The sequence below is a fragment of the Ctenopharyngodon idella genome, chromosome 5 (genome assembly GCF_019924925.1).
Source record: "Ctenopharyngodon idella isolate HZGC_01 chromosome 5, HZGC01, whole genome shotgun sequence".
Classification (NCBI taxonomy): Eukaryota; Metazoa; Chordata; class Actinopteri; order Cypriniformes; family Xenocyprididae; genus Ctenopharyngodon; species Ctenopharyngodon idella.
In genome coordinates this window covers 40261391-40284053 of record NC_067224.1, presented here as the reverse complement: position 1 = coordinate 40284053, position 22663 = coordinate 40261391, and the positions used below count along the sequence as shown (strand labels likewise).

At 35.9% G+C, this 22663-nt stretch overlaps 1 long non-coding RNA gene across 2 annotated transcripts in view; it reads left to right on the top strand.

Annotated features, from left to right (window-relative positions):
* The first annotated feature begins 2677 nt into the window (after nucleotides 1-2677).
* Nucleotides 2678-22663, top strand: part of LOC127513458 (uncharacterized) — a 41586-nt gene continuing 21600 nt past the window's right edge. For both annotated transcript variants that reach the window (XR_007930408.1, XR_007930409.1), the window contains exons 1-2: nucleotides 2678-2718; nucleotides 8689-8928. This is a non-coding gene — a long non-coding RNA (uncharacterized LOC127513458). The remainder of the gene's footprint in view (nucleotides 2719-8688; nucleotides 8929-22663) is intronic.

Sequence of the window (22663 nt, the reverse complement as noted above, 5' to 3'; positions counted from 1 at the left end):
AATTTGGCAAATATTCCCAGTCCCTATTTCAATATGACAGTGACGCACATCTTTGATCTCTTTGTGTAATTATTGTAAATTATATAAGGCAATATTTATCCTTCACCCAGGCAAATCTTCCTCAGTTTTTCTGTCCCAGCGTGACGGGAATAACCCAATTTGTCACGCTTGGTTTAAGGCAAACAAGCATGTCACTGACTAATGAACTATCATTTACAGACTACTTTAAACAAAGAGTGTACACATTCATGCCAAGCTTTACATGCATTCAGCTGGAAATTACAGTACAAGACAGATGTCAATGTGTTTTCCGCATCACCGAACACAACAACACTCCTCAGGTCATACACAGGCCAGATTGGGATTTGTGAATGTCAGATTTTTGATTTCTTTTTTGATTTTTGATTTCTCATATATATTATATACACATCTATAATTTATATAGTTTATTGCAACATCTATAATTAAATTATAGGTAAATTATACATCTATAATTTATATAGTTTATTGCAACAAAAACATGAAAATGTTGTGTTTTTGTTCATCTTGTGTTCTGGGTAAAAAGCTTGATGCTGGTCCCTATTCACTGCCATTATATGGACAAGCGCAGGCGGACATTTTTCTTTTTTTAAATTCTCCTTTTGTGGTCCATAAAAGAAGGAAGGGTATACAGCATTATAACAACAACACCAGGGTAAGTAAATGATAGCTTAATTTTCATTTTAGGGTAAACTATCCCTTTAAGGCAACAGACTACACTGGTCAATTTAGAGATTTTGCTTCCATAACATCCCAGCTAGAATTTTTTTTTTTTTGTACTAGTAATGTTTTATTTTTTTTTGCTCGGATCTGATCAGCGATCACTCTGCGAGCTAAACAGCTATGCTGGGAAGCGAAGCGGGAAAAAACGGACTCCGGATAGAGAAAAACTGTTAAAAAGTCAAGGGTCAGGAGCAAAACACTGATCATCATAATGGTGACTTCAAACTATTTTTTTTCAATAAAACATCAACATCTAAACCTCTGTTAAACCTCTTTATTTCAGTAGAAATAGAGTCAAACTGGTTAGTAATAAGTGAAGCTGGTGATGCTGTTTGTGGAGTTAGGGGATAATGATGTTCTCGGAACAAAAATATAACTTGCCACTGAAAACATTACTAAAACAAAACCATTTCTAGCTGGGGTGTCTTTTTTAGACTAATGTACAGAAAACATCCAGAATACACATTTAAGTGTTTATTTTATTACACATATGTATGTTTCAATAACAATACATATCTGTTTTCTTAAAATGACTTTTTTAAGAAATGAGCCAGAAATCTCCACTTCAATAGCACCAAACTTTATGGTTTTATTCCTGTCTATTTTTAAAGTTTTTACAAGGCATTTTGTTCATGCATGAATAATTTGATTTATATATCATTTTATTTCTAAAAACATGATGAAAATGTTTTTTTTTTTTTTTTTTTTTTCCTCTGGCAGTATTTTCTGATTCACGGAGTGATAAAAAGAGATATCCACTAAAATGAAACATGAATTTATCCAGTGTTCAGATTTTTGTTCTGGAAATGTATGCATATTAGTGGATTTATAATTAATCATAACACTTAATAAAACATATAATAGAAAATTTTATGTCTTAATGTAGGCTACTATGATAAATCAACAGGGGAAATATAGTGATATCTATTTGTTACATTTTTTTTTTTACCCTATTTACCTGTGGTGTCTTGCCTTAATACAGACACGTCAGCATTCGTGCCATTTGGCGGCACTCGTAGGTGTGAGAAAGTGAACATATTCTCTTTTCTTTCAGACCAACGCTTCAGGCTGCAGGTGGAGAAGAACACGGCGTTCAGCGTGTGACCCGGTCATGCTAAGTGGGAGGGTTTTTAGTCTAGTGCACTGTAGTATTTTTTAGCTCTTATCGCTGTAGTTATCTGACATCACAGGTGCGAAGACGTGCAGCCGTCTATCATGCAGCCGTCGCTGTGGCATGAGAGGCCTGAGGGAAACTCTGCTGACGTCGCTCCCATAGGGTTGGCTCTGATTGGCTGAGCAACACTTGTCAATCTTACAGCAGCTTTCCCAACTAACCCTCTTAGCTGTTAGGTGTCTAGAGGAATAACTGCCATACTTCTCCTCACCTCTGAGCTGCTGAACTATGGGCGAGAATATAAACGGCAGCCAGAGGACAGTGAGAAAACAAGTTTGATCCTTTTGACCTTTGAAACTGACTGGGGTTTGAAAGACAGTAATATTATCGATTTGACTGCAGTGACACTATCGGATGAGAACAAAACTAGGACTGAAAGCATCACTGTTTTCTGCAGAGCTTTGTTTAACTTTGTTTCATAATTGACACATTTTGCAACATCAACACTGTTATTGAACTGAACTGAATCAACACTGAGTTGAATAATGACACTATTGTCTTCACTAGAGCTGCTTATAGCTGAATTGAACTTGAAATAACATGACTTTATTAAGAAATACTCCAGGTGTTTATTTTTTTTCTCTCTCTAATCAAACTGATTTGATCAAAAAAAGTTTTAATTGAAAATATTGTTTTAATCAGTCAATTTATAAGGTTTTCTGCTGAGTCATCAGTATCACTTTTAATTTTGTAAGGTCCCTTTAACTAACCAGTTCTTGTTGATGACATCATCCTCCAGGAAGTGACATCACTTTGGAGGGAAAACAACAGCACAAACAAGAGTAAGTATCATAAACGGATCAGATGAACTGTGATGTTTTGTGGTGTTAGTTGGCTGATGTTATTCATTCAGAAATATTCATTCCAGTTTGATAAAGTTAGGCAAATCGAGTTTAAAAAGATGGTTTTACGTCCTTATTTTGCTGAGACCCTCACTGTTTAAATAGAGAAGCTATTTCATTTGCAGTGCCTTTCTTTAGTGTAGAAATGCTTATTTACATTACAACACAAGTGTATACATTTTTAAATATATAGGCCTATGTGTGTGTATGTATATAGAGTATGTAGAGTGGGGGAAAACGCCCCTCTTAAGGACAGTGTAATTTTTTTTGTGAAACAAAAGTTAAATGTGTCTAGAATTGTTATCCTAGTTTTCAAATAACGAACCATGCTGAAAATAAGCCTATTTGAAAAATATTATTAGCTGATACTAACAGGCTAGCTAGCTGATGCTAAATTGAGGTATTTTTTAAATATAAAGTCCAAATATTTTTATTCTAGTTAGATTACATTTGATGGAAAAATAATAGGATGTGATGTTCAGACCATGGTAACTACAGTTATTATGATAGTGGGAAGCGATGCAAGTGACTGGGGGCATTTTACCCCACAGACTAGGTTTGAAAAAAAAATGTCATTCTGAAAATATAATTATATTTTCCTTAAAGCTGCAGTTTGTAAGTTTTGCCTCTTTGTTGCCATCTCTGTTTGAAACCTGCAATTGCAGTTATTTGCGGAATTATCATCTTTACGTGGGTTGTGGATCGGCACGACTCCTCAGCACGGATTAATCTAATGTTTGCTGTCAGTCACTGCACCGGTGTGGATACTGTACACAGATTGTAGTCTTGGAAATATGACCAAAATAAGAATTTTAAACGGAAAATATCATCTGAACAAGTAAGTAACATGTCTGCCACTTTTGTTCTGACCAGACCAACTGAGAAAAAAAGCATTACAATAAATCCTGCTACCAATGGTGATTAAATCTAACGATCGCTTAGCTCAGATCACATCAAACCGTTATTGTTATACTTGGTTTTCAAATTGTTAATGTTAACAACATCAGCATTGCGTGACTATGTGTATTTAGTGTGTATTAGCGTTACCTGTAGATTTCAATTTCTGTACAGTCTAATCTCTAACGTTAAATTGTCATACATACAATCCGCCATCAAAATGATAAGCTTAATTATTCCAGCTGCTGTGAGAAAAGGCTATAAATGATCTGTCACCTGCAGCATCCTCACATGATATAGCCTAGTTAGCTGGAACTCCTTTTTCATATAAACAGACGTGACGTATTGACGCAAAGACAAACGGCGGCATGCTCATACTCATTTCCCACGGAAACCTACCAGTACCACTCGGATTATAAAACATTATTACAAGTTTACCGTTGTGAATCAGGCTAAGGTAAGGAGATAGTTTTGAACACTGGCTGGTTATGTACTTGCTCAGAAATTGATTTTGGATAATTTTTAACCAAAAAAAGTTACGGACTGCAGCTTTAAATAACATGTACTCCCTAACTACAGGCCTTACTATCCAAATATCATATATAACTGTGACTTTCTGCAAAACGACAAGCTTTAAAACACTTTTTCTTATTGCTGACTGAAAATTACATGGTGAAATCCGTTTTCTCTCAGGTACGTCGACAGTGTAAGCTTCACAGTTAATACTTCTATATCACTTATGTCAACTTAGTCTATAGCAACAACAAAAACATCTTGACTTTATCTAGTGGTTAGGTTATTTTGGGAAAAACAGTAGAGGGCATTTTACCCCAAGGGGGTGTTTTCCCCCACTCTACCCTATATATCAGGTTTATATACAGTATACACACACTACCGTTCAAAATATATTATATTATATTATATTATATTGAGAAAGAGAAAATTACAAACTGGAATATAATATACACATATTGATGGTCGATTGTATATTTTAGGTGGAAGTGTCATCTATCTAAATTATCAAAACATCCTACAGCAAATATCATATCAATGACCCACATAAATTGCATTTAAAAATCCAATGTAATTTATAATTTAGGATAGGGGTCTACTATTCCTCCTCAGTGGTGTCCATCCATCATAACTCTCTATTAAGATGATTGTGAAGGACGCTGTGCTGTTTCAGCCGTGTTTAGTCAACTAACTGTAGCAACTAACGCTTACAGGCCTGAGGGCAAGTGACATGCTAATGGTGAGAGTCTCGACCCTTGACCTCAAACACCCTTTCATCAGGTCAGACCAACAACACCCGCTGCTTTAATCAAAGACACTCATATCTGCAGTTCCCAAGAGACGCTCTTATTGCAAGAGCACAAAGAGCTGATATTATAATAAATCTGTGACGTTTATGTATTTTTTTCATTTTGACACAAGAGCAAAATAATTAGATTTATCATATGCAGCTATTAGCATATTAACATTATTGACAGAAAATGGAACACCAAACACTTTCATTCGCTCGTATGACTAAATGAAAATTAAGATGGATCACATGTCTGGGTTATTATATTCACTTCAAAAGTAAAAGGAAGAAATTATATATATCTTACTGAAAATGAAGCCCATTTTAGGTATATGTTTTGCAGTGTGACATTAGTGCAGTTTTATGAGAATAAAGCATATTTTCCTTTTGAATTCTCATAATTGTTAAGTGTCAGGATGTTCTTGAGTTGATTGAAATTCTCAATATTATTAAATTTGCATTATTTAATTCTCGTTCTCATGACAGTAGACATAACTTGTCTGTAATACAATGATTTCTTTTTACAATTAAAATCAGCAATCATCATACTAAAATATTAGTATGATATATAAGTATTTAACAGTTTAGCATCATTTATTTATTTGTTTGATTATTTTAATCATTAGTAATGAGCATGAGTTATTTCATTATGATAATGAGAAATTAAGTGGGGTAAATTTGCTTAATTTTCATGAAAATAAGGTCACATTGCAAAAAAAAAAAAAAAAAAAAAAAATCCCAAGAGTACTAAAAAAATGGTCAAATTTAATATTTTTTTTAATTTTTTGCTTTCGAGTGAAAAATGAGACATGTTCTCAACATTAGAACAATAAATCCTAAAAAGTATCAGTATAGATGCAATATTGACATATTATTTTTAGATGATTGACGGTCTCACTCTGTAATTTCAACACTCTCCTCAGTGAACCTAGTGAGCATTTATTTAAATTTATAAAAGCATTTCAGATTTTGTTTGGCCTGACGGTACTTTATACGTTTCCCCCAGAAGTTCATCTTTTAATTAAGTCTGGAATGAGAAAGAGAACCAAAGTGTGAAAAGTTAAACCTCACAGCCCGGGAAATGCTAACATATGGACACTCAGTCTTTGTATGAGTGAGATTACTGGTTGTTTGGAAAGGACAGAGAGTATGTTATAGTATCCTACCTGCACTTTCACCCTCAACCGCCTGAAATGATGTTTATTGTGAACTGATCACCTTTCCTGTGTTTTTGTGCAGTTTATATAAGCTAAAGAGTCATTTTATTACCTATTATAGAAGGTGCCATTCTCTCTTTCAGTTCCACTACTGTCAAGGTGAAGCAAAAGTTTGAAGAGAATCATGCAGTTAAAGGTGCAATGTGTACATTTTAGGAGGATCTATTGACAGAAATGCAATATAATATACATAACTATGTTTTCAGTGGTGTATAGCCTAAAGACGTTACATAATGAACCGTTATGTTTTATTACCTTAGAATGAGCTATTTCTATCTACATACACCACGGGTCCCCTTACATGTTAAATCACCATTTTGCGCCTGCATGTTTCTACAGTAGCCCTAAACGGACAAACTGCTCTACAGAGCGTGTTTGCTTGACTAGCTACTCTCTGCTGTCTCAGATGACGACATATTTGTCCTGTGTTGGCCACCGTAGCTTCTGTATATTGCAATTCGCAATCTCACCGCTAGATGCACCTAAAATGTACACACTGCACCTTTAAAGTGAATTAAATAGTCAGTAGCTTCTTAAATTATATCTCGTCTGATTTAATGGCTCAGACATTTGAAGGAAACTGTATTGTGAGCGCACACTATAGTATATTAGTGTAACAGGTCCTACTCAACCCGCACCGAGTGGGATTTGAACCAGGGTCTCTGGCGTGGGAGGCGGGTGCGCTAACAAGGAAGCTAGACTGCAGCTGCTAATGTGCCTCTTGAGGCCAGGGGAGTGAGGTTTACCTGCACAGCTCTTACTAGCTGGCCTCTGTTACATGAGTACACATAAGTACTTGCATAGAGCATGTTTCAGACCTTACCCTAACTAGAGAATTGATCACCAAGGCTGCGTCCAAAATCGCATACTCTCTTGAGCAGGTACTTATTTTGAACAAGTACTTACTTTGTGACCTCTAACAAATATGTCCTATATAGTAGGGTTGTCAAAAGTACCGACTTCGGTACCAAGTCGTTACTGAAATTTAAAAAAATGTGATGATACCAGCATTTCCCCCTAGTATTTTGAGCACTGTTGAGCGGACTCTTAAACACCTCTGATTGGCCATTGTGTTCAACAGATATGTCTGTGATTGGCCACAATGATCAACGCTTCAAAAACATGTTGTAAATAGACATCTTTGACACTCTTCACAGAGAGCTTACACAGATACACATGGGAGCGTTTGAAAAGCAGGTGGGGCGAACTGCTGATACCACTTTCAAACGTTGGTACCGAATATAACGTTAAATAAAAATGTAAATGTAATTTTTTTTATTGTTGGTCAACATACACTGCCGTTTGTGGTCAGTAAGATTTTTTAAAAATGTTTTTAAGTCGCTTCTGCTCATCAAGGCTGCATTTATTTGATCAAAAATACAGTAAAAATGTGAAATATTATTACAATTTTAAATAACTGTTCTATGTGAATATATTGTAAAATGTAATTTGTTCCTGTTACTCCAGTCTTCAGTGTCACATGATCCTTCAGAAATCATTCTAATATGCTGATTTGCTGCTCAAGAAACATTTCTGATTATTATCAGTGTTGAAAACAGTTGTGCTGCTTCATATTTTTTCTTTATTTTTTTCAGGATTCTTTGATTAAAGGGTTAGTTCACCCAAAAATGAAAATAATGTCATTTATTACTCACCCTCATGTCGTTCTACACCTGTAAGGCCTACATTCATCTTCGAAACACAATGACACTTCAAGATCCATAAAGGTACTAAAAACATATTTAAAACAGTTCGTGTGAGTTCAGTGGTTCTATGTTAATATTATAAAGCGAAGAGAATACTTTTTGTGTGCCAAAAAAACAAAATAACGACTTTTCAACAATATCCACCTTATTCCTGGCGAGCCTACTGCGTTTCGAATTATGGGTTTCACTCCCGGTTTGGGGAACTTCCATTTAAAAAGACTAAAACGAATCGTTTCAAATCATAAGGTTGCCCTACAAATAAAGCTTATCCGTCAGTTTGACTGAATGAGCTGTCAATTTTTCTTTCATGTTTTATTTTCAGACATCGTGAGAATAACGTAACGCTTGGTATTTTAAAGAGTTCTTTTCAGTCGCTGCTTTCTATCCTCGTGATTATTTTCTTTTGTCCCTTTGCATACCGCTGTAATAGTATGAAAAAGGACAACATATACTCCATATTTGTGGTCTGTTCTCCCGATATAATTTAATTTATGAAGCAAGCTTGTATACGTATGAAAAGCGAAACATATGGATCTGGTTAAGCGATGCAAAGTCCAAAATGTATTTGTTTACAAATCATGCACTTTGGTGGTAAAAGGTGTTTTGAGATCATAAAATAAGATTGCGCAAGGAGACGTGAAAACAAGTCTTTATTAATCCATAATCTGACCCTGTAAGTTAATCATTACTGAAGACTTTCATTATCTGAGGCGAGATATCAAACAAACGGGCTAATTGATTTTCAGTTGCTAATGTGTTTGGATGCTAATATCTGGTATCTTCACAGCTCACTGGCACACGTCTGTGGAATGCTGGGAAGGGTTAATGTTTTTGAAGCCCGTCTTGGATGTCGGGACCCGAGGCGCCTCACGCCTTGGCGATGACCCCTGTGCTTTAACCCAGGCCTCTGTCGAGTCGTGCCCTGCCGTCGCTCCTAGCGACAGCCACCGTTCCCATGCAGCTGAGAAGAAGCGGCCTGTCGGTGACCTGAGAAACCACTAAAAGCGAGTACGTTGGATGTCTTGCTGTGAGTCTGCCGTCTACATATCTCTCTTTCCTTCTTTTGCGTGTTAATCATGTTTATATATCATTTCTTGAAGCTCACTTTAGGCAGATATATTCTTTTTGCTTGAGGGTCAGATTCAATGATAGCTTATATCCTCATGTTTCCTCACGGATTTTCCCTGGCATGTTTAAACATTTTATGATGTGTATTCTGAACTGTGAATGCAATTTATGAGTGCTATACCACCTCTGACATAAATACTGATATTTTAAGACAGTTTGTCAGTATTTGGTGTATTTCACTACAAATTATCTGCCAAGTTCAGTTCCACCCACTGTGGTTTATTCTTTGAAGAAAACATGACGGCTCTTAAATAACAGAATAATAATTCATTTTTGTGATTTTGTTTGTTTATAATGTTTATTTTAACATTTTCATATATATAATATATATATATATATATATATATATATATATATATATAATTACACACACACACACACACACACACATATATATATATATATATATATATATATATAATATACAATTTTATATATTTAATTGTATATAATAAATGAAAAATATTTTATTTATCAGATATTTATTCATTAATATATATAAAGTAAATAAATAAACAAATCATATATATATATAATAATTAAATCAATAAATATAAATAAATAAATCATATAATTTATATATCATTTAAATATTTTAAATTTAAATTCTTATAAATATAACATAATATTATATTATTATTATTAATAATAATTATGTATATAATAAATAATATATAGTACATAAATATTATATATAATAAATTATATATATTTATATAATAAAAAATAAACATAAAACTGATCAAAGTGTAGCCTTAAACCCACGGACAAATCATATATGTAATTTTATATATATATATATATATATATATATAATTTAAGCATTATAAATATTATAAATTTGTATAAATATAATATATAGTGAAAGTAAATATATAAATCATATATTAATAATAATAATACATTATTTTGTGTATATTTATATATAAATAAATAAAAAATATATAACCCATAAATATTTTTCTATTTATATTGAATCCATGCCATATTTGATCAAAATATTTTGAAATATTTTGAAATATAAAAAATATATTTTTTAAATATTATAATAAATTATAAATAAATATAATAAATAAATGAATTAAATATATTTATTTATAAATATCGGTAAAGTGCTTCGAGCACAACCGTGACCTCTCTGAAATCCCTCCTTCCTCGAAATGCAATAACTCAAGCCATCGGGACCGCAACGAGGGAATTTTGGGGAATGGGAAGAGTGTTTCGGGAGAGCCACAACCTAAAGCGCACCTCCTAGCCATCTCTGTTTGTTATACGTTTCTTTTGCGTGCTGTCAATGCTCGCACTCACAGGCAGCAGTCTGTCTGTCAGTTGGACGGGCGTGATTAAGGATGTTAAGCCAAAACCCAAGCTGTCAAACTGACGTCATCAGAGAAGGGACGGAGGAGCATTTTCAGATTTTGTTTAAATATTACGAAGCCAAACAATTTTTTTGTGTGGATTGACTTGCACGGATGAATTGTTCACCACAAAACTAGCAATTTGCGCTAACAAAATGAATAAGGTCAATTTTGATTTCATGTGTACTTTAAGATCAAATAGGGCATGACGCATTCGATTCTCAGGGAAATTTAGGTTGCATCAGATAAAAATGTCTTCCAAGTGCATAAATGTTAATGTACACCTTTATTCACCCCTATTTCGTAAATTTTGCAGTTAGCACATCACAGAGACGTTCAGATGTTGTATCTCATCTCTATCAGATGCAGCCACGTGTGAAGTAATTGTGTTTCAGCTCAATATCACACTGAGCAAAGTCAGTACGCTCGACACACATCGCTCTAGTTTACATAGCTTTAGCGCAGATCTGTAAACTGTGTTGTGAGAGATCTGCTTGATTATTTGCACACTTGTTATGAAACTCCGGCTGGAAGGACTGACCCTCCGTCCATAAAGCTATAATCAGAGATTACACGCAGAGAGCTTGTTGGGTTTTCCCCTGCAAGCTGTTTGCTTTAGCACAATATGGAGCTATCATAACTTTAACAACCCATTTTTATATGTGATTTTTAATTTCTCATATCAGCCTGATCTATAGAACACACAAAGAATAAGAGCGCTGTATATTGAGAGAATAGTTTACACAATGTCATTACCCTTATAGCATGTGAGAGACACTCTGATTGTTTTTGTATGTAGCGGCAGATTAAATATTATATTACACATTTAATTAAGTGCAGACATTAGACATAATCTAGATTTTTAGACCAGAGGAAAAATAAGGTGTACTTGCTGTGACATTCGGGTGATGATCTGGTGTCTGCCAGACAATAATAATAGTGATTCTTGCCACTAAAAAGACTTTTAAATGAAAATAACTGAAATTATGTTTGATATTATTAGATTACAGCATTCCTGTAGCTCAAAGAGTAGAGCATGGCACTACCAATGCCAGTGTCTTGAGTTCAATTCTTAGGGGATGCAAAAACACAACCAGCCAAATGTTTGGAATAATTAAGATTTTTTTTTAATGTTTTAAAAAGAAGTCTCTTATGCTCACAAAAGCTGCATTTATTTGATCACAAATACAGTAAAAATAGCAAAATATTATTACAATTTAAAAAACTGTTTTCTATGTGAATATATTTTAAAATGTAATTTATTCCTGTGATCAAATCTGAATTTTCAGCATCATTACTCCAGTTTTCAGTGTCACATGATCCTTCAGAAATCATTCTAATATGCTGATAAGAGATGTTTTTCAAAAACATTACTCAACTTTATACCGGTATAGTGTAAATGCAATGCAAGTCACTTTAGATAAAAGCATCTGCTAAATGCATACATGTAAATTAATGCTGTCATGATTAGATGAAAATAAATCATTAAAAAATGTCTTTTTGAAGGTCTCTGGTTGACAAACAAACACTTTTTTTAAACCTCAAATCCTAGCAAAACTCAGAATGACTTTTCCAGCTTTCAGAGGTCAAGCCCATTAGGATATTTTTTTAGAGATGCAGCGATATAAAAATTATGGCCGATAACTGATATATTGGCCGATAAATCTAAATCCAAATTTTCATATAATTTTTGAGAGCCTGATTACAAAAACAAAAGTCTCACCATTAAAAGCCATATCACAAGCACGCAATTATAATGTTCTCATCATAATATTATGTAGCCTATATGACAGACTTGCGCTGTACATGTTGCACTTAACTGTATTTTCCATTTTGAAGTGCATTTCAAGCAATTCATAACCATAATGGTGGACAGTGTGCATCTTAAGTGTCTTAGCTAAAGGAAATAATCCATTATTTATTGTTTTAATATATCAGCCAAATTTTCTTATCAGGCCGATAATGATAACATTAAAAATGAGCATATATCGGCTAATACCGATATGGTGGCCAATATATCGTGTATCCCAAACATATACATTTTTTTCTTGCCCTAATGGCATTTTTCACATTTCTTTTGAAAGTTGTTGTGAGGGCAGAGTTTCCCCTCAGGGGTGCGGGGAGTGGTGAGAGCGAGAGTGAGCGTTGGGAGGTTGAGGTTAGGCCGTGGGTTTAAGGCCACACTTTGATCAGTTTGATGAAAAACTAAGGCAAGCATCACTATTACTATTGCTCATGCACTAAACCAACTCAACATGTAACTTGTCCTTTTCTAAATGTATATGCCTGGCAACCATACAGAACACCACAGCTATCACTTAGCAACCACCTAGAACACCCTAGCAACTACCTAGCAACACCATAACAAACACCCAGAACACCATAGCATCTCTGCATTGAGTTTTGCACAAATGACTCACCATTGTGCTTGAAACGACAATAATAGAAAAAACAATTGGCACATAAATGTGTTTTTCAGCTCTGGCCGTCTGAACAGCTGGTTGTCATTAGCTCTGAAACATTTACCTCCGTATTGTGTCATGTAGCATGACTGTGCTAAAATAGAAAACCATTTCTTAGTCACTTTCATGTGTCTTAATTGCATGTGAGGGCTTTTCCAACAATTGTAGAGCTGTAGCATACGATTTGGATGTAATGTTTGTGGTTATGTTTTCCAAAGCAATCATAAGACTAGTCTGGAATGGTCATTTTTTTCTCCAGGCCAGTGTGAGTGAATGGTCAAATGCTCAGTGTTTCTTACGTTAATCAGAAGCAGCCTGGAATCTTTGGATGTCTTCTGTCCTTCTTGCCTCAGACCTCACAAACAATAATGCTGGATGTGGCTTATTATGATTGGAAAGGTTTTCAAGATAATAAAAAGGCACATAGCTAGATGATAAGTGAATGGAAAGTGTGTTCCACTGAAGAAGGAAAGTCATACATGTTCAGAACGACATGAGGGTGAGTAAATGATGAAATGACGAAATTTCATTTTTGGTTTAACTGCTTTCCTTTCATGAGTTTTCTTTTATGGAAAGACACCCTAGGTGTATAGGGTAAAAATTTAACTAATAGATATAACCAAATTTGATTACACTAAAGGGTTAGTTCACCCAAAAATGAAGATTCTGTCATTATTTACTCATCCTCATGTCATTCCACACCCGTAAGACTTTTGTTCATCTTCGTAACACAAATGAAAATATTTTGGATGAAATCTGAGAGCTTTCTGTCCCTCACTTGACAGCTACGCATCTACCACTTTGACGCTTCAGAAAGTTCATAAAGAGATCGTAAAACTAATCCATATGAATTGAGCGGTTTAGTCAAAATTTTTTGAAGAGACACGATCGCTTTAACAGATTTAATTTAGGCTTTTATTCACATATAAATATTGATCAGCGAACATAAATTGGTTCTTTAATTCTTGAGGAATCTCAAACGTGCTTCGTAACACAAGAATGAACCTCATTGGTTCTTGAGGAAGCTCAAACGCGCTGCGTAACACACAAGAATGAACCTCATTGGTTCTTGAGGAAGCTCAAACGTGCTGCGTGACATGAGAATGAACCTCATTGGTTCTTGAGGAAGCTCAAATGCGATGGGTAACACACGAGAATGAACCTCATTGGTTCTTGAGGAAGCTCAAACGTGATGCGTAACACACGAGAATGAACCTCTTTGGTTCTTGAGGAAGCTCAAGAGAAATCTGAACATTGGATAAAGCTAGGTTCAAAATTCTTGTTTGATTTTGTTGACATATTAGTTAAATGTTTTTACAAAGGGGATTTTGGATTTATCTTTTTTTTTATCATTCCATAAAACAAAAAATACTGTCAACAGCCAGAAAAAAAAAAAAAATATATATATATATATATATTGAACATGTTTTTAGGAATAAAATGTTATATAAAACAGGCAAATGATATATGAACAAACCCCTCTGTTAAACTTTCAGAATATAGATAGGAATAAAACTGTAAAATTAGGTGTGTGTAAAGCTGCTGAAGTGGAGGTTTCCGGCTAAAACTCACCACCTTTAAAGATATGGATTGTAATTGAAATCTACAGATGCAAATAGATTAAGTGCAATAAAATAAACACTTATATTTGGGATGCTTTTGTTCCACTAGTCTGAAGCAATACGTTATGAAAAGCCAAAGAGCCCAAAATCTCAAAATTAACCAGTCCAAGAAAAAGCTATATTTTTGCTTGTAGTGTCTTGTCTTAAGTTGCATTTCTTCATTTACATAGATCAGGTTAAATATATCGTTTGGGCAGGTTTATGCAGTTTTGTGCACTGTATATGCTGTAAATGCTCATGTTAACATCTCTACTGTGATTCAAAGGTGAAAAGTTTCAGCTAATGAGTCAATATAAGAGTGTTAGTGGGTGCTGCACTTGTAGGACTGTGGCTTTTATGCAGTAGACCCAGACTTTATGTGTGAGAAAACCCAGATCTGTCTTAGATCCATCCTTTCCTCCTCTTAAACACTTGTGTAAAAGCGGTTTAATGTGTCCGTTGGCAGAAGCCTGGTGTGACCAGCTTGCCGCCCGTCTGGATGCCCGTCTGCGATGGAGGATATTCTCACATGTGGTCAGCTTGAGTAATGGAAGTGGCTCTTTTTCACTCGCAACATGACTGTTTCCTCCAGTAAAAGGAAATGTCACAGTAACCTTTGATTTGGTGACGTTCCCACAATAACTCACTTTGCATGCAATATCTTTTGAATTTCCTCAAGACATTAACACTGGGCGTTTTTACAATGTGTTGTTTTGTTGGGATATCACATCTCACTGCTGCATCTCTGGTTTTTCTCAGTTGAAAGCAAATAAAATTGTGGTTTGCACCTTAACTGTCTATTCTTATATAGACCACTGAAAATCAACCTCAGATCAGGGTTATTATCGTTAACTAAAACTTAACTTAAACTAAAACCATAAAATCATGAAGCGTTTTTTCTGAAACATTTTAGTTGGACGTTCATCTAATGCTTTTTAAAAGTTACTACTTGTTTCAAAATGTTCAACATTCAAAAATTAACGTTAATGTTTTTGCTAAGCTTTGCTGAAACAAGAAATAAAATGTTTGAATGTTATATGCTATATTTTAAAGCGATATGGAGGAGATCAGGAGGAGAAACGGTTAGAGATTAGGAGGAAACTGCGGCTTTACAGAGCTCAACACATTGAATAATGCTGCGCGTTTCAAGGCACTTCAGTGGGCCTTTAAGGCCCCGATATACTTCAAACAAAGTTCTTTTTCGTTCTTCATCTAGGGGTAAAACAGTTCAAAATACGTGAACAGCCATATACTGTTATCGAACATCTGACGCCGCCCACACTGAGCGGCGTTTAGATGAATATGTAAATGTGCTGCCCGCTTTCCTCTCAGTAACAAAATAAACAACAAAAACAGCATTTTTTTTTATAGAAAGATAAAGAAAAGCATCTGATCATAACAACATGGGTATGTTAGCACAAGCTCTGCAAATTAGCACTCTAGTAAAGTCACGTCACTTTTATTTATATTGCATTTTATTCAATAGATCACTTAAAAGCAAGCAACTTTACAGTATCGAACATGAAAAACAGTGTCAGTGCCTCACAACTTCATTTTCTACTATAAAGTGGCGATCTAGCATGTTCATGTTTTCACCCACGGAGATTTTACCTCAACAAACTCAACAGATGAAATGAGTCAGAGAAGAGTTCCACGTGCAAGAAGTCAAGTCAAGTCAAGTCACCTTTATTTATATAGCGCTTTTTACAATGTAGATTGTGTCAAAGCAGCTTTACATTGATAACTGGTACATTGTTTGACTGCACAGCAGCTCTTAAAGAATAGTGTCAATGCAGGCAGATCAAAAGCACTGTTGAATATCAAAATGTCAAGTCAAGTGTCCCCAACTAAGCAAGCCAGAGGCGACAGCGGCAAGGAACCCAAACTCCATCAGGTGACATCAGGTGGCAGACAAGTGGCAAATTGGTGTTAAAATGGAGAAAAAAACCTTGGGAGAAACCAGGCTTAGTCGGGGTGCCAGTTCTCCTCTGGCCAACAGTGCTTTGTTACAATTCAGGTTGCTATCATAAGTCCAATAGGATCGCAACATTAAAAGTATTTATTTCAGTTCCATCCAATTGAGGATCGTATTCATCACGTCGGTATGGACGGTTGTTGAGGAACTGTGTCGTGGCTGTCGTGTCGATGAGGCCTTCACAGGGGATGATCTAGTTGACTCAATCTCTGCTGATACTTCAGGGCTGCGTTGTGGTCGTGTCAAGGTGCAGGTCCTTGGTCTCACCTGGATACGGCCCGGATCCGGTTGACTACGGTGAACCTCGGGATAAACAGAAAGACTAATATTAGCGTAGATGCCATTCTTCTTCTGATGTAACGAGTACATCAGGTGTTATAGGAAGTGTTCCCGGTTCCGGCTGACCTAATTTATGCAGCCTAATAATCCTTTAACGGATTTGGAAATATAAATTGGTAATGTGTTATGTGTATGCCAGGTTAAAGAGATGCGTTTTTAGTCTAGATTTAAACTGACAGAGTGTGTCTGCTTCCCGAACAATGCTAGGAAGATTGTTCCAGAGTTTAGGTGCCAAATAGGAGAAGGATCTACCACCTGCAGTTGATTTTGATATTCTAGGTATTATCAGCTGGCCTGAATTCTGAGATCGCAATAGACGTGAAGGACTATAATGAATTAGGAGCTCGCTCAGGTACTGGGGAGCTAAACCATTTAGTGCTTTGTAAGTAATTAGCAAGATTTTAAAATCTATACGATGTTTAACAGGAAGCCAATGCAGTGTTGACAGAACTGGGCTAATATGGTCATACTTCCTGGTTCTAGTAAGAACTCTAGCTGCTGCATTTTGTACGAGCTGTAGTTTATTTATCAGGCGAGCAGAACAACCACCCAGTAGAGCGTTACAGTAATCTAGCCTTGAGGTCATGAACGCATGAACTAACTGTTCTGCATTTTTCATTGAGAGCATATGTCGTAGTTTAGATATATTTTTAAGATGGAAGAATGCGGTTTTACAGATGCTAGTAACATGGCCTTCAAATGAAAGATTGGTATCAAAGAGCACACCTAGGTTCCTAACTGACGACGAAGACTTAACAGAGCAGCCATCAAGTGTTAGACAATATTCTAGGTTATTACGTGAAGAAGTTTTTGGTCCAAAAATTAGAATCTCTGTTTTTTCTGAATTTAGTAGTAGGAAATTACTGGTCATCCAATTTTTTATATCAGCTATGCACTCCGTTAATTTTGTGAATTGGTAAGTTTCGTCAGGGCGCGAAGAAATATAGAGCTGAGTATCATCAGCGTAACAGTGAAAACTAACGCCATGCTTCCTAATGATATCTCCCAAGGGTAGCATGTACAGAGTGAACAGTAACGGTCCTAGTACTGAGCCTTGTGGTACTCCATATTGAACTTGTGATCGATATGACATGTCTTCGTTTACTACTACAAACTGATAACGGTCAGATAAGTATGATTTGAACCATGACAATGCAATTCCACTAATGCCAACATAATTTTCGAGTCTATTTAAAAGAATATTGTGATCAATAGTGTCAAATGCTGCACTAAGATCCAGTAACACTAATAGAGAGATACAACCACGATCTGATGATAAGAGCAAATCATTAGTAACTCTAATGAGAGCAGTCTCAGTACTATGGTACGGTCTAAATCCTGACTGGAAATCCTCACAGATACCATTTCTTTCTAAAAAGGAACATAGCTGTGATGATACTGCCTTTTCTAGTATTTTTGACAGAAAAGTGAGATTTGAGATCGGCCTGTAATTGACTAATTCTCTAGGATCAAGTTGTGGTTTTTTAATAAGAGGTTTAATAATAGCCAGCTTAAAAGTTTTTGGTACGTATCCTAATGATAAAGATGAATTGACGATATTGAGAAGAGGGTCTATGACCTCTGGAAGCATTTCTTTCAATAGCTTAGTCGGTATAGGGTCTAACATACATGTTGTTGATTTTGATGATTTAACAAGTTTAGACAATTCTTCCTCTCCTAAAGCAGTAAATGAATTGAATTTTTCCTCAGGGACACTACAATGCACTATCTGACACGATACTGTAGTAGACGGTTGCATGGTTATTATTTTTTCTCTAATATTATCAATCTTGCAAGTAAAGAAGTTCATAAAGTCATTACTGCTGTGCTCTTTGGAAACATCAGAAGTTGAAGCTTTATTTCTTGTTAATTTAGCCACTGTATCAAATAAATACCTAGGGTTGTGTTTATTTTCTTCTAAGAGTTTTGAAAAATAGGCAGATCTAGCAGATTTTAAGGCCTTTCTGTACTCAATCATTCTCTCTCTCCACGAAATACGAAATACTTCTAGTTTTGATTTCTTCCAGCTGCGCTCCATTTTTCTGGCTGCTAACTTTAGGGCCCGAGTGTGGTCATTGTACCATGGCATTGGATTAATTTCCTTAATCTTTTTTAAACGCAAAGGAGCAACTGAGTCTAATGTGCTGGAAAAGACAGAGGCAATAGTTTCTGTTGCAACATCGAGGTCTTCTAAGCTGTCTGGTATGCTAAGGCGATGAAAATGATCAGGAAGATTATTTATAAAGCAATCTTTAGTGGTAGAAGTGATGGTTCTACCATATTTATGGCATGGAGGCAGTTTAGCCGCCTTGACTAAATGTAGTATACACGAGACTAGATAATGATCTGAGATGTCGTCACTCTGCTGCAGAATTTCAACAGCATCAATATCGATTCCATGTGACAATATTAGATCTAAAGTATGATTATGACAATGAGTGGGTCCTGACACATGTTGTCTAACACCAATAGAGTTTAGAATATCTGCAAATGCCAATCCTAATGCGTCTTTTTTATTATCTACATGAATATTAAAATCACCAACAACAAGGACTTTACCTGCAGCTAGTACTAACTCTGATAGAAAGTCAGCAAATTCTTTGATAAAGTCTGTATTGTGTCCTGGTGGCCTGTATACAGTAGCCAGCACAAATGTCAACTTACATAATGTTACGTAAAGTACCATAGTTTCGAAGGAATTATATTTGAAAGACTTCTGACTAATACTGTAAATATTACTATAGATTACAGCAACACCTCCCCCTTTGCCTTTCTGACGGGCATTGTGTCGATAATCATAACCTTGAGGACTAGACTCATTTAAAGTAATGTAATCGTCCGGTTTTAGCCAAGTTTCTGTCAAACACAGCACATCTAGATTATTATCTTTGATAATATCATTAACAATAAGTGATTTTGAAGAAAGGGATCTAATATTTAACAACCCGAGTTTTATCATTTGTTTAGCATTATTATCTCTATTTTTTATTTGTTGAACATCAATTAAATTTTTACCATTAAATGGGTTTGGAAGTTTTTTGTTTTTACTAATTCGGGGTACAGACACAGTCTCTATTTGAAAATATCTAGGTGTAAGAGTTTCTATGTGTTGAGAGTTATCTGAATTTTCTGACTTCTGTAACGTGAGGCAGCTAGCAGACGGTCGGTTTAGCCAGTTTGTCTGCTGCTTTCTGACCTGGGCCCCAGTTTGTCATGTTTCAGTTCTAAGACTATGTGCCATATTACTAGAGAGAAGAGCAGCACCATCCCGGGAGGGATGAATACCATCTCTTTTTAACAGGTCAGGTCTGCCCCAAAAACTTTTCCAATTATCTATGAAACCTATATTATTTTGCGGACACCACTTAGACAGCCAGCCATTGAGTGATGATAATCTGCTAACTATCTCATCACTCCGACGAACAGGAAGGGGGCCAGAGCAAATTACTTCTCCTGACATTGTACTTGCGAGTTCACACACCTCTTTAATGTTAATTTTAGTGATCTCCGACTGGCGAAGTCGAACATCATTAGTGCCGACGTGAATAATAATCTTAGAGTATTTACGATTAGCATTAGCCAGCACTTTTAAATTTGCTTTGATGTCAGGTGCTCTGGCTCCCGGCAAACATGTGACTATGGTGGCTGGTGTCTCTATTTTCACGTTCCGTGTAATAGAATCGCCAATAACTAGGGCACTTTCAACAGGATTCTCAGTGGGTGTATCACTGAGTGGGGAGAACCTGTTTGATGTTCTTATTGGAACGGAAGAGTGGTGTTTTTCGCGGCTAGGCCGCCTCACCGTTACCCAAGTGCCCTGCTGCACGGGCTCTACAGCCGGAACCAAACAATGTACAGAGTTCACTAAGCTAGTCGCATCCAAAACAGTATCTGAAGCCCTTGCATTCTTACTATCCTCGATTAAAGTTTGGATGCGTGTCTCTAATTCTGAGATTCTCTCTGTCAGCCTGACTATTTCCCTACATTTATGACATGTAAATCCCTCATCACTGACAGAGAGAGCTATGGTAAACATGTGGCAAATGGAACAGGTAGCAATGCTGGGAGAGGATGACATGACTCACCGTGTTTGTAGACTGATCCGACTTACCACAGCTGTTTGAAGAACGCGTTGAAAAAGGAGCGCGCGAGCGACTGTTAACAAGTTGACAAGCTAGCGCTGCAAATGCAAATGCGTTGTAACAGCGATTTAGATTCAAATATTACAAGCTAGCGACGTCAGATTAGTGTGATAGGCAATATTACATATACGGTAATAAAAAAATAAGCAACAATGAATAAAAGTAAGAGATTCAAAACAAAGCTATACGGAGTTACAGACGCAAACCAATCTGAGCAGCGAGGCAGACAGGAGCAATCGACAGATGTGAAGAAGGCAGAGCCTCTGCGCGCACCTCCTATTACGTTATCGTCACGGGCCAATGGTAGTACGAAGGTGTTTTGCATCAGGAGCGAACTTTTCCTGAGATTTCGCTTGCCCTTTCGAACTCCCAAAACAAACACAAAACGAACTTTGTTTTGGCCTGATTTTGTTCGAAATGACGTCATATCAGTTCGTTCTTCGATTTCATTTGAAGTATCGGGGCCTTTAAGTGAGTTAATACTTAATTTGAGTTAATACAATGAAGAAGATTGGTTTAATAAATAGAAACTCAAAATATTATGTAATCTGAACCACATTAATTATCTAAGTTGATTTGACATGAGAAAACAGTGACGAAATAATGTTAATGTATTTTTGTTAGCTGGCAGGGTGAGTAAATGATGACAACATTTCTATTTTTGGGTAAAAAACCAACCAACCAAACAAACAAAAAAAACACACATTTGAACTAAACAATCCATGTTATTAGAAGCCTGATTTAATTGGCATACTTTTTATATTTTCGTTTTTCTTTACTGCTACTCTAAACACACTTGTTTCCATCTCAGGTCACTGATAAACATTTCTCAGACCATCTCTCTGACTAATTAAGACTTCTAATTAAGGCTATGTTCACACTGCCCGTTCAAATCCGATTATTTGTGTATCTGACTGGAATCTGATCTAAATCATTGACTGTCCACATTAGGAGTAAGTCGGATTAGCTCAGTACAGCACCTACTAGGGTCACATCATTTGGCAGAAAACCGGCACTTTGCCACAACACAACCTTGTTTCTGCAGAGATGTTTCCTATAACAACGTCTGACATGTTTACGTTTTACGTGGCGTGAGAAAGTGACACAAACCACACAAAATCCGATTCGAGCGGTCAGACTTAAACAGATTTCGAGAAATGAATTATTTGAATAGGATTTCAAACCACATATAAATGTAGCTCAAAATGGATTCGTAAAAATCGCATTTCTTTTTTTTTTTCTTTTTTTTTGCCGTTCACATTTACATTTCTAATCGGATATGCACAAAAATTGGACAGTCTGAACGAGGCTTAACTTTCTACATTCGGTCCTGAATATTCCCTAATGTGTTGAGGACAGGTGTCAGACGTTTTGAGCATTCATGAACGCCTCTGCAGCCTTAGAAATGATGTCATTCCTGCTTTAACCTCATGAATGTGTAATGTCTGGCTCTGGGTTGAGTTTCAGAGCCAGCCTCACGTCCACACTAAGCCTGTCTGCATTTTAAAACAATAAACTAATTAACAAGTAGAACAAAAGGGCAAGTGCTGCTTTAGTCAAACAGAAATTTTGGAAACATTTTGATGACAAGAATTTTGTAACTATATTCTGGTTTCAATTAACTCTTCCCTATCGCTCTCATCTTCGCTTTTCTTTCTTTCCTACAGGTGTGTTTTTTTATATTACAAAATCCATAAAGTACCACAAGGAAAATGATAAAAATGATACCGTCAGGAGAAGCATCATTGAAGTCATGA